At 35.2% G+C, this 8815-nt stretch overlaps 1 pseudogene; it reads right to left on the reverse strand.

Annotated features, from left to right (window-relative positions):
- LOC107710732 (zinc finger protein 260-like) overlaps positions 1-2236 on the reverse strand; it is a 5613-nt pseudogene extending 3377 nt beyond the window's left edge.
- Positions 2237-8815: the final 6579 nt, after the last annotated feature.

Raw genomic sequence — 8815 nt, forward strand, 5'->3', positions numbered from 1 at the left:
CGGCTTCTCTCCAGTGTGGATTTTCATGTGTTTCTTAAGGTCTTCTTTGCACGTGAAACTCTTCCCGCACTGATCACGTGTGCGGCTTCTCTCCAGTGTGGATTTTCATGTGTTTCTTAAGGTCTTCTTTGCACGTGAAACTCTTCCCGCACTGATCACGTGTGCGGCTTCTCTCCAGTGTGGATTTTCATGTGTTTCTTAAGGTCTTCTTTGCACGTGAAACTCTTCCCGCACTGATCACATGTGTGCGGCTTCTCTCCAGTGTGGATTTTCATGTGTTTCTTAAGGTCTTCTTTGCACGTGAAACTCTTCCCGCACTGATCACATGTGTGCGGCTTCTCTCCAGTGTGGGTTTTCATGTGTTTCTTAAGGTCGTCTTTGCACGTGAAACTCTTCTCACAATGATCACATGTGTGTGGCTTCTCTCCGTTGTGGATTATCATGTGTTCCTTAAGGTGTCTTTTGTGTGCAAAACTCTTGTCACACTGATCACATGTGTGCAGTTTATCTTCAGCGTGGATCCCCGCCTGCAGCCTAATGGCTTTTTTGTGTTTCTGCTTGTCTCTAGTATGAATTCTTGTGTGAAGAGAGCCGGCGACAGACTTTTTGGCTACTTTTTTTTCTTTCTTGTTCGCATCCATCAGGTCTAAAATAAACATATTATATCATTATAAATCAAAAGAGAGGCAAATGTCAAATTAAAACCAAACACCAAATTTGATAAACTTTCAACACAAAGATCTTATCTTAATACCATCAAACCTGGATCGTTTGATGTGCAATGACTGCACAAATATGAGCATTTTTATGAGCATGATTTGTAATGTTAAATGCTAAAAACAATAATTCTGGGACAGATTACAACTGCCTTGTAATGTCTCTAATTCTTTTCTACATTACTTTTAGTATAAGAATGAGTAAATGTTAAACTGAACATTCTTTTGAAGCAATTTAATTACTGGCAGAGAGACGAGGACACATTTTAATGGATGTTAATGGAAGAGAGGTTTCAGGATACTAAATACCCTGCTCTTATGAGAAAACTTATTTTTGCTTAATGAATTGACATCCTGTTCTCTAATCTTCAGTGTCTTTACTATCAAATAATTATCTTGCAGTGAGCTACAGTTGGAGTTTACAACAACAACAAAATATGCTGTTTTATTAAAGTCACAAAAACTTTGCAACAGGTAAAGACTGCATTTATCAAGATAGTTCACTGGTTCAGTTCGTGTTTTGTGTGAAAGGGCTTTCAGAATCAACAATTGCCATGCAAATTTTCACTATTTTGGGCTTTTTCTGTTCCCAAAATGTATATGAAATTTCAAAACCAGAAGCACTCTAATGATTTAGAGTGACTCTAACTGACTTTGACCACTAAATCCAGTAAGTTTCCTGAAGCTGATATCATGGTCTTCGGCAGCAATAATGAAGAATCAAGAACAGACACAACCCTCTTTGTTCTTCAGTATCATGCTGTTTCACTCTGCAGGGTTTTGGATCCCTCATGTTCTCATTGTCCTCTCCCTTCAAGTGTGAATTGTGATTGTTGTGTGGTAGTTCTGCTAAAAAAAATTAATAAAATTACATTTCCAAAAAGAAATAATAGTAGCGTGGTCTTGAGTTAGTTCAGTCAACTCAGAGTTTATGCTGATCTACGGACATTTTGTATGATTCTCAACAGAACGCCGAATCCAAGAGTCACCACAGAAGCACGCAATACTAATTTAATTTATATTTGGCAATTATTATTTAAGCAATGTAATTACTTCATACTGTTTTTGATAGCTGTGAACAAGATTTGTTTAAAACAAGGTATTGTGTTGTTTGTGTAGCCTAACGCTAAATAAATAAAAAAAGAAAGCTTAATCCAACTTAAAAAAAGTAGTGAAGGAAATTAAGACTATATAACATTCTCCGGCGTTGCACTATGCAGGATTTCCTTTCACAAGAAGTTAGAATTAAGTAACTTACATTTTAGACACAGTATTGTCCGATTTTGCTCTATAGTCGACGAAAATAGGCTAGTTTCAAACAAGCAGAGCCGTTGCGCCTCTTCGCAACACACAGTGATTAGTTCCCAAATGAGTCCATCTTCTGAATGAATCGGCTGAGCGAATTCAATGACCCCTTCATATGTTACTTTTCAAACTGAATGTTGCATCCTAGACCAGTCCTTATAAGTCTAGGCTGGCCAACCCCCCACCCTCTTTGAGTTCAAACCACTGAAAATACCCCTGTTTTAGTCGTTCACACCTCAGATTTGAAGAAGTCTCGAGAAATGGGTGTAAAGCGCTGGAAAAGGGAGAGTGTCGAGCAGACGTATTCAGATGGCGGACCGCTTGGGACACGCCTCAAGCGCTCAAGGTCGTTTACTGTAATGATCTTTCGGCGTTATATCCTCTAATATGTTTATTTAGAGCCAAATGTGCTTCATGCAAGCCCTTCCCGTGAGCGTTGCTTCTCTATAAAGACGCGAGCGGCACTGATACTTTCGCAGAAAACAACAATGCTGCAAATATAGTTATTTTTACTTGTATATGACTCTGACCGTGCAAACCATGTTTGTGACAACATTTCTTTCCATCTACACTTTTAATCAGCATGTTAACAGACGGTCTTCTTAAATCAGACTCAATATGGTTTTTTATACCATATAATATTTTTAAAAAGGTTGGAGGTTTACGCTTTTTGTTAATGTGTGATTACTGGACTAGCAAACTGCCTGTGCATTATCTAATTTCTATCCTGGAAGTTATGTTATGTGCATAACTTTTCTCCACATAAAGCAATCTTGTGGAATAATGTTTATATTACAGTTAACCGGAAATCTCTTTATTTACAGAGTTGGATGGATAAAGGAATTAATTTTTTATCTGACCTTTTTGATCAGTCAGCTGAGTAGCTTTCTTATGAAATTTTTATGAATAAATGGGCATTTCCTATTAAATATAGAGAATATTATTCTGTGATAAACGCCATTCCCACAGGTTTATTGATGTTAATGAGAAGCCATATGTTGTCCCTTAACATTTGTAGAATTGAACCCGTTCTTAATTTAAATGGGGTGGACATTAACAGTAAAAAATGCACAAATAAATTTATTAGAAATCTATTTTATGAAAAGAGATCTATTAAGCCTAGAGGGAAATTTTTCTGGAACGTTTGTTTTCCAGAGATTATTTGGAAAAAAGCTTGGCTTCTTCCCTTTCGGTTTTGTATATCTAACAAACTTCGGGAAATACATCTGAAAGTACTTCATAATATTTATGTTAGTAACTATACTTTATCAAAATTTATGGATATTGATGAAAAATGTTCATTTTGTTCAGATCAGCCAGAAAGAATTCTACATCTTTTTTTTTTAATGTTACCATTCCAAAAAATTCTGGGAAGATTTATCTATATATATTCAACAGAAATCTGGTTATAATTGTGAATTAACATCCAAAGATGTTATCTTATATTTTGAATCAAAAAATGCATCTGTCAATTTTATGATGAATCTAATGATTTTATTTGGTAAATTTCATATTCATAAAAGTAAAAGAAATAGTTCTAAACCCTGTTTGAAGGTCTTTATGACTGATTTTCATTTGTATTTTGAGTCTCTCCAATGTATTGATAACAAAAAATGTAGAGATACAATTTTATTCGCTAAAGAGTTGAAGTTACTTGAAAATTGAACGGGTATATGCTGTCTTTTTTTTCTTTAAGTATTATTATTGATTTTTATTTATTGATTTTTTCTTTTTTTCCCCTATGTAATGTAAACCCATTCCTTTAATTGTGTTATCTTTTTGGATGTCTTGTTAAAGTTATAAATGTAGCATGTTATGTCTTTAATGTCTAATAATAAAAATAAATAAATTAAAAAAAATCAGCATGTTAAGAGCATTTTAAAACAAACATAATTTTTATAATTGGAAAATGTATTTGTAGGCTAGATGGCAAGGAAAGAAAACTTAAATTTTGAAACTACTAGTTAACTTTGTTTTCTGCTCATGATGAGAGGGTTTTGATTATTATGCACATTATTTGATTGTTTTTAGTTGATAGGCCTACTTATTTTAAGCAAAATATTAAAAAAAAATCCAGATTTTAAGAGGAAAACTCTAAACCCTCATTTTCTGTGCCTTCTGCCTTATGTAGGCTATGTATCTAAATGTAAAAATAATAATAACTTGATAAAACATTGATCTTACCTTTTAATATTCATATCTAATTGGGCTTAACTGATGAAAGATTTTATTTATTTATTTAAAGAAAAGTTCTCAAACGCCACTGCCGTTTGACTCTGAGGACCCAATATCCTAATTTTAATGACTATCTTTAGTCATTAAAAATTATATATATATAATTTTTTTGCCAGGAACCTCAGGATCTGAGGACTAGAGAAAGCTATTAGTTAGCCTACTTTTACATGTACCACATGTAAAACCATTGTTTTTTTTATTTTAAAATACATTTACATTTAATCATTTAGCAGACGCTTTTATCCAAAGCGACTTACAAATGAGAACAATAGAAGCAATCAGACCAACGAGAGAACAACAGTATACAGGTGCCATGACAAGTCTCAGTTAGTTTAGCACAGTACACATAGCTAGGTTTTTTTTATTTTTTATAATAGAATGGAATAGAACAGAATAGAATAGGTAAGTGCTAGTATTAGTTGGTCAGGTGCTGGCGAAAAAGATGTGTCTTTAGATGTTTTTTGAAAATGGCTAAAGACTAGTTCGAATTGAGATCGGGAGGTCATTCCACCAGCCGGGCACAGTCCAGGAAAAGGTCCGTGAGAGTGATTTTGTGCCTCTTTGGGATGGCACCACAAGGCGCCGTATATTGGTGCAGCGCCAGTGGTGGTCTTGTAGGCAAGCATCAGTACCTTGAATTTGATGCGAGCAGCTACTGGTAGCCAGTGTAACCTGATGAGGACAGGAGTAACGTGAGCTTTTTTTGGCTCATTGAAGACCACTCTCGCTGCTGCATTCTGGATCAGTCGCAGAGGCTTGATAGTGCATGCGGGAAGACCCGCCAAGAGAGCATTACAATCGTCCAGTCTGGAGAGAACAAGAGCTTGGACAAGAAGTTGTGTGGCTTGCTCTGACAGGAAGGGTCTAATCATTTACATTTAATCATTTAGCAGACGCTTTTATCCAAAGCGACTTACAAATGAGAACAATAGAAGCAATCAGACCAACGAGAGAACAACAGTATACAGGTGCCATGACAAGTCTCAGTTAGTTTAGCACAGTACACATAGCTAGGTTTTTTTTATTTTTTATAATAGAATGGAATAGAACAGAATAGAATAGGTAAGTGATTAGTTGGTCAGGTGCTGGCGAAAAAGATGTGTCTTTAGATGTTTTTTGAAAATGGCTAAAGACTAGTTCGAATTGAGAAATATTTTTACGAATTAAAATCTATTTGAGTCAAATATTGTATGACTTGTCTAGGTGGTCATATTGTATGCCGTTTATTCCTTTTACGGTTTAGATCAGTATTATTTTACAGTATATGCATGAAGCCAAATGAAGGAGCAAAATAAATCAGTGAAAGTTTTTACAAAGCTAGTTTTGTCTGAAAAGAGTGTTTTCTCACCATATGAGGCCTTTAACTCTTATTTTTCTGTAAAGCTGTTAATTTACGGACTCAAGGACGGGTTAACAGACAAAAACGGTACTGTGAAATAGTCCACACTGAATAGTCCATTTAAACTTAGTATTACCCGTTTAAATCGTCAGTTTTTAAACGTATCCAATGGAATGTACCAAGTGAACCATTACAGAACAGTAAGAAATATATATAATGAAACGTTACAATGCGCCTGTGCTGTTATGCAATACTTCTACAATACAACCAAACATACGATGTGGTGTTGGCAGTGTTCAAAAACAGTGTTCAAAAAAAGTGTAACAAAAACAGAAATTAAACAAAAGAGGAAAAGGGGGCGGGGCTTGGGGGACATATAGTCCCAAATACTTTGAGAAGGGTCTGAATACTTTGGAATCTGTTAGATTGCTTAATTTCTGTAGCTCACTCATTGGTTTCCAATATGAGACAAATAACATTTGAACATGTGACCTTGTGAACTGATGTAATAAACTCACCGTACCTGTATAAAATCCGCTTACTTAAAAAGGTGCATGACTGCAGCCACATACAACCATATACATAATAAATACTTATAATAAATAATAATTATAAATAATAAATATTTATTGGCCACAACCGCCACATACCTATCAAAATCCTCTGCATCCGGTGTAACATCTGTGTGGCTCCGATCTCACGCGTTCTCCTCGTTTGTTGGTTCCGCGCTTCATTTTGTTTTTCCGGGTGCGCTCCATCTTCCAGCGCCGACCAAGCAGAGGCAGCAACCGCATCTTTCATCTGCTCCATCTACTCTTCCAAGTGCTCCAGTACCTAATAGTTTTGTATATCGCGTCGATTCTCACATTCCTTGTGCGTATCTTATTTTTGTGTTTTCATCAATTGTTTGCATTATAATTTAGACAGGACAGATGTCTGTATTTCAGTCGATAGAGGTCTTGCTTCCAAGGTTTTCACTAGCCTAGCATAGCGGGATCATTTTTTGGGTCACGCCCAATTAATAAATTAACAGCCATTAAATTTGACTGAAGTACACCTCCAAATATTAAGTGTGACATATATTTTTAGTTTATGTAATCCTTTGTAATGCAAGGCTGTGTTACTGTGTTGTCGTTTGTTCGTGTATATGATTATATATTTTCTAAAGATATTTAAAACGAAATTTTATAACAGTGTGTATATATATATATATATATATGAAACATTTTAAACTTGTTAAAAGGGGGCAAATTACACAGCAGCCTTTATGGTTACAGAACCATATAACTGTCCATGATGATTTCCTCTGCAAACTGGGAATGTTTCAAATTTGTATATGTATTCTAATTTCATGAAAATTGCCAGTTGGCAATCAAGGATATTTTGAGATTATTTTGCTGATTTTATGCATTGATAAAATGTTATGTAAATATGCTTTATGTTGACTTTAAATCATTTTCTCTTCTCCTCTTCAGATCTGAGAAACTGTCAGAATGACTGACTCCAAGTATTTTACCACCAACAAAAAAGGCAAGTAAAGAACTTAAATGAGCAAATTTAGGCTATTGGATGGTAATAGGATTTAACAAGAAATTATAATTTATAATAAAACTTTACCTAAAGTTTCACTTATTAAGAAATAATTATGCATTTAGCAATGTCTTCAGATCCAATTCTATACTTTTGCATGAACCGAAGCGAGAACACACATTATTTATAATAGGATATTTTAACTAGACATCTGATTGTTCAACTCTTATTTTATATTTTACTCGTTCATTAGGAATCTATGTCACTCAGTGTGTCTCACTTCGACCTCACGATCACAAACTCTCCAGTCTGATCATTAGTCAGAGGTTATGACTGATGTTTAATAGACCGCCTCATGCTTGTCAATCTTTAAATAGTGGTTCTGTTTAGCCCCCTACAGTCACCTATGTAATAACTTAGTTAAAGCTCAAACAAAATCAGAGGTTATGGCTAGCACTATGAAATATGCAAATACTTCAATAGTATTTTTATCTAGCCCCCTATAGTTAATCTAACTATATAACAGCTTGAATAAAGCTGAGACAATAACCAGAGGTTAAACTTACTGTCTTTCGATAGTGTTAAATTTTAATTTCACAAAGAAAAGTACAGTATTTTGTCCAAGCAATAATAAAAGGACACATTTAATTTATAATTTGTCTTAAATCTCATTTTGTTAAAAAAAATTGTGAGTCGAATCGAATCGAGAAATCAAAATCGTGAATCGAATCGAATCGAATCGTGAGTTGAGTGAATCGTTACATCCCTAGTCCACCCCCTTGGCCCAACGAAGGTATCCAATGGTGGCTGAAGGTGGTCTTTTCGGTGTGCAAAGTAATTTAATTTAAAATAAATTCTAATCTGACTCCATTTTATTATGACCTCGAATTTAGGTTAGAATGCAAATTATTGTTGATCATTCATAGGATATTTTAACTAGACATCTGATTGTTCAACTCTTATTTTATATTTTACTCGTTCATTAGGAATCTATGTCACTCAGTGTGTCTCACTTCGACCTCACGATCACAAACTCTCCAGTCTGATCATTAGTCAGAGGTTATGACTGATGTTTAATAGACCGCCTCATGCTTGTCAATCTTTAAATAGTGGTTCTGTTTAGCCCCCTACAGTCACCTATGTAATAACTTAGTTAAAGCTCAAACAAAATCAGAGGTTATGGCTAGCACTATGAAATATGCAAATACTTCAATAGTATTTTTATCTAGCCCCCTATAGTTAATCTAACTATATAACAGCTTGAATAAAGCTGAGACAATAACCAGAGTTTATGGCTAGTACTATGAAGTATGCCGAACCATGCTTGCCAGTACTCCAATAGTATTTTGTCTTGCCCCCCATAGTTAATGCAACTGCATAACAACTTAACTAAAGTCAAGCAGTTAGTCAGAAATCTAGAATCTCACCTGACGTGCCCCATGCTCCATCTAACCTGAGATCTTGTATGCACTTAACCCTGGACGCAGATTTGCAGAAACATACGCCTTCACTTAATCTACTTGAGAGAGTAAAAGATGCATACCTGACTTCAGGAAAATACATTTGAACACACTCCACACTATGGGCTCTATGGGCTCCAGCGCCCTGATCTTCTTGCAACATTTCCTTAAGTACTCCGACCAAGACAAACATCCTCCACATCCTCCAAGGAACTAACAATTGGAATTTG

The sequence above is a fragment of the Sinocyclocheilus rhinocerous genome, unplaced genomic scaffold, assembly GCF_001515625.1.
Source record: "Sinocyclocheilus rhinocerous isolate Xijiao unplaced genomic scaffold, SAMN03320098_v1.1 scaffold597, whole genome shotgun sequence".
NCBI lineage: Eukaryota > Metazoa > Chordata > Actinopteri > Cypriniformes > Cyprinidae > Sinocyclocheilus > Sinocyclocheilus rhinocerous.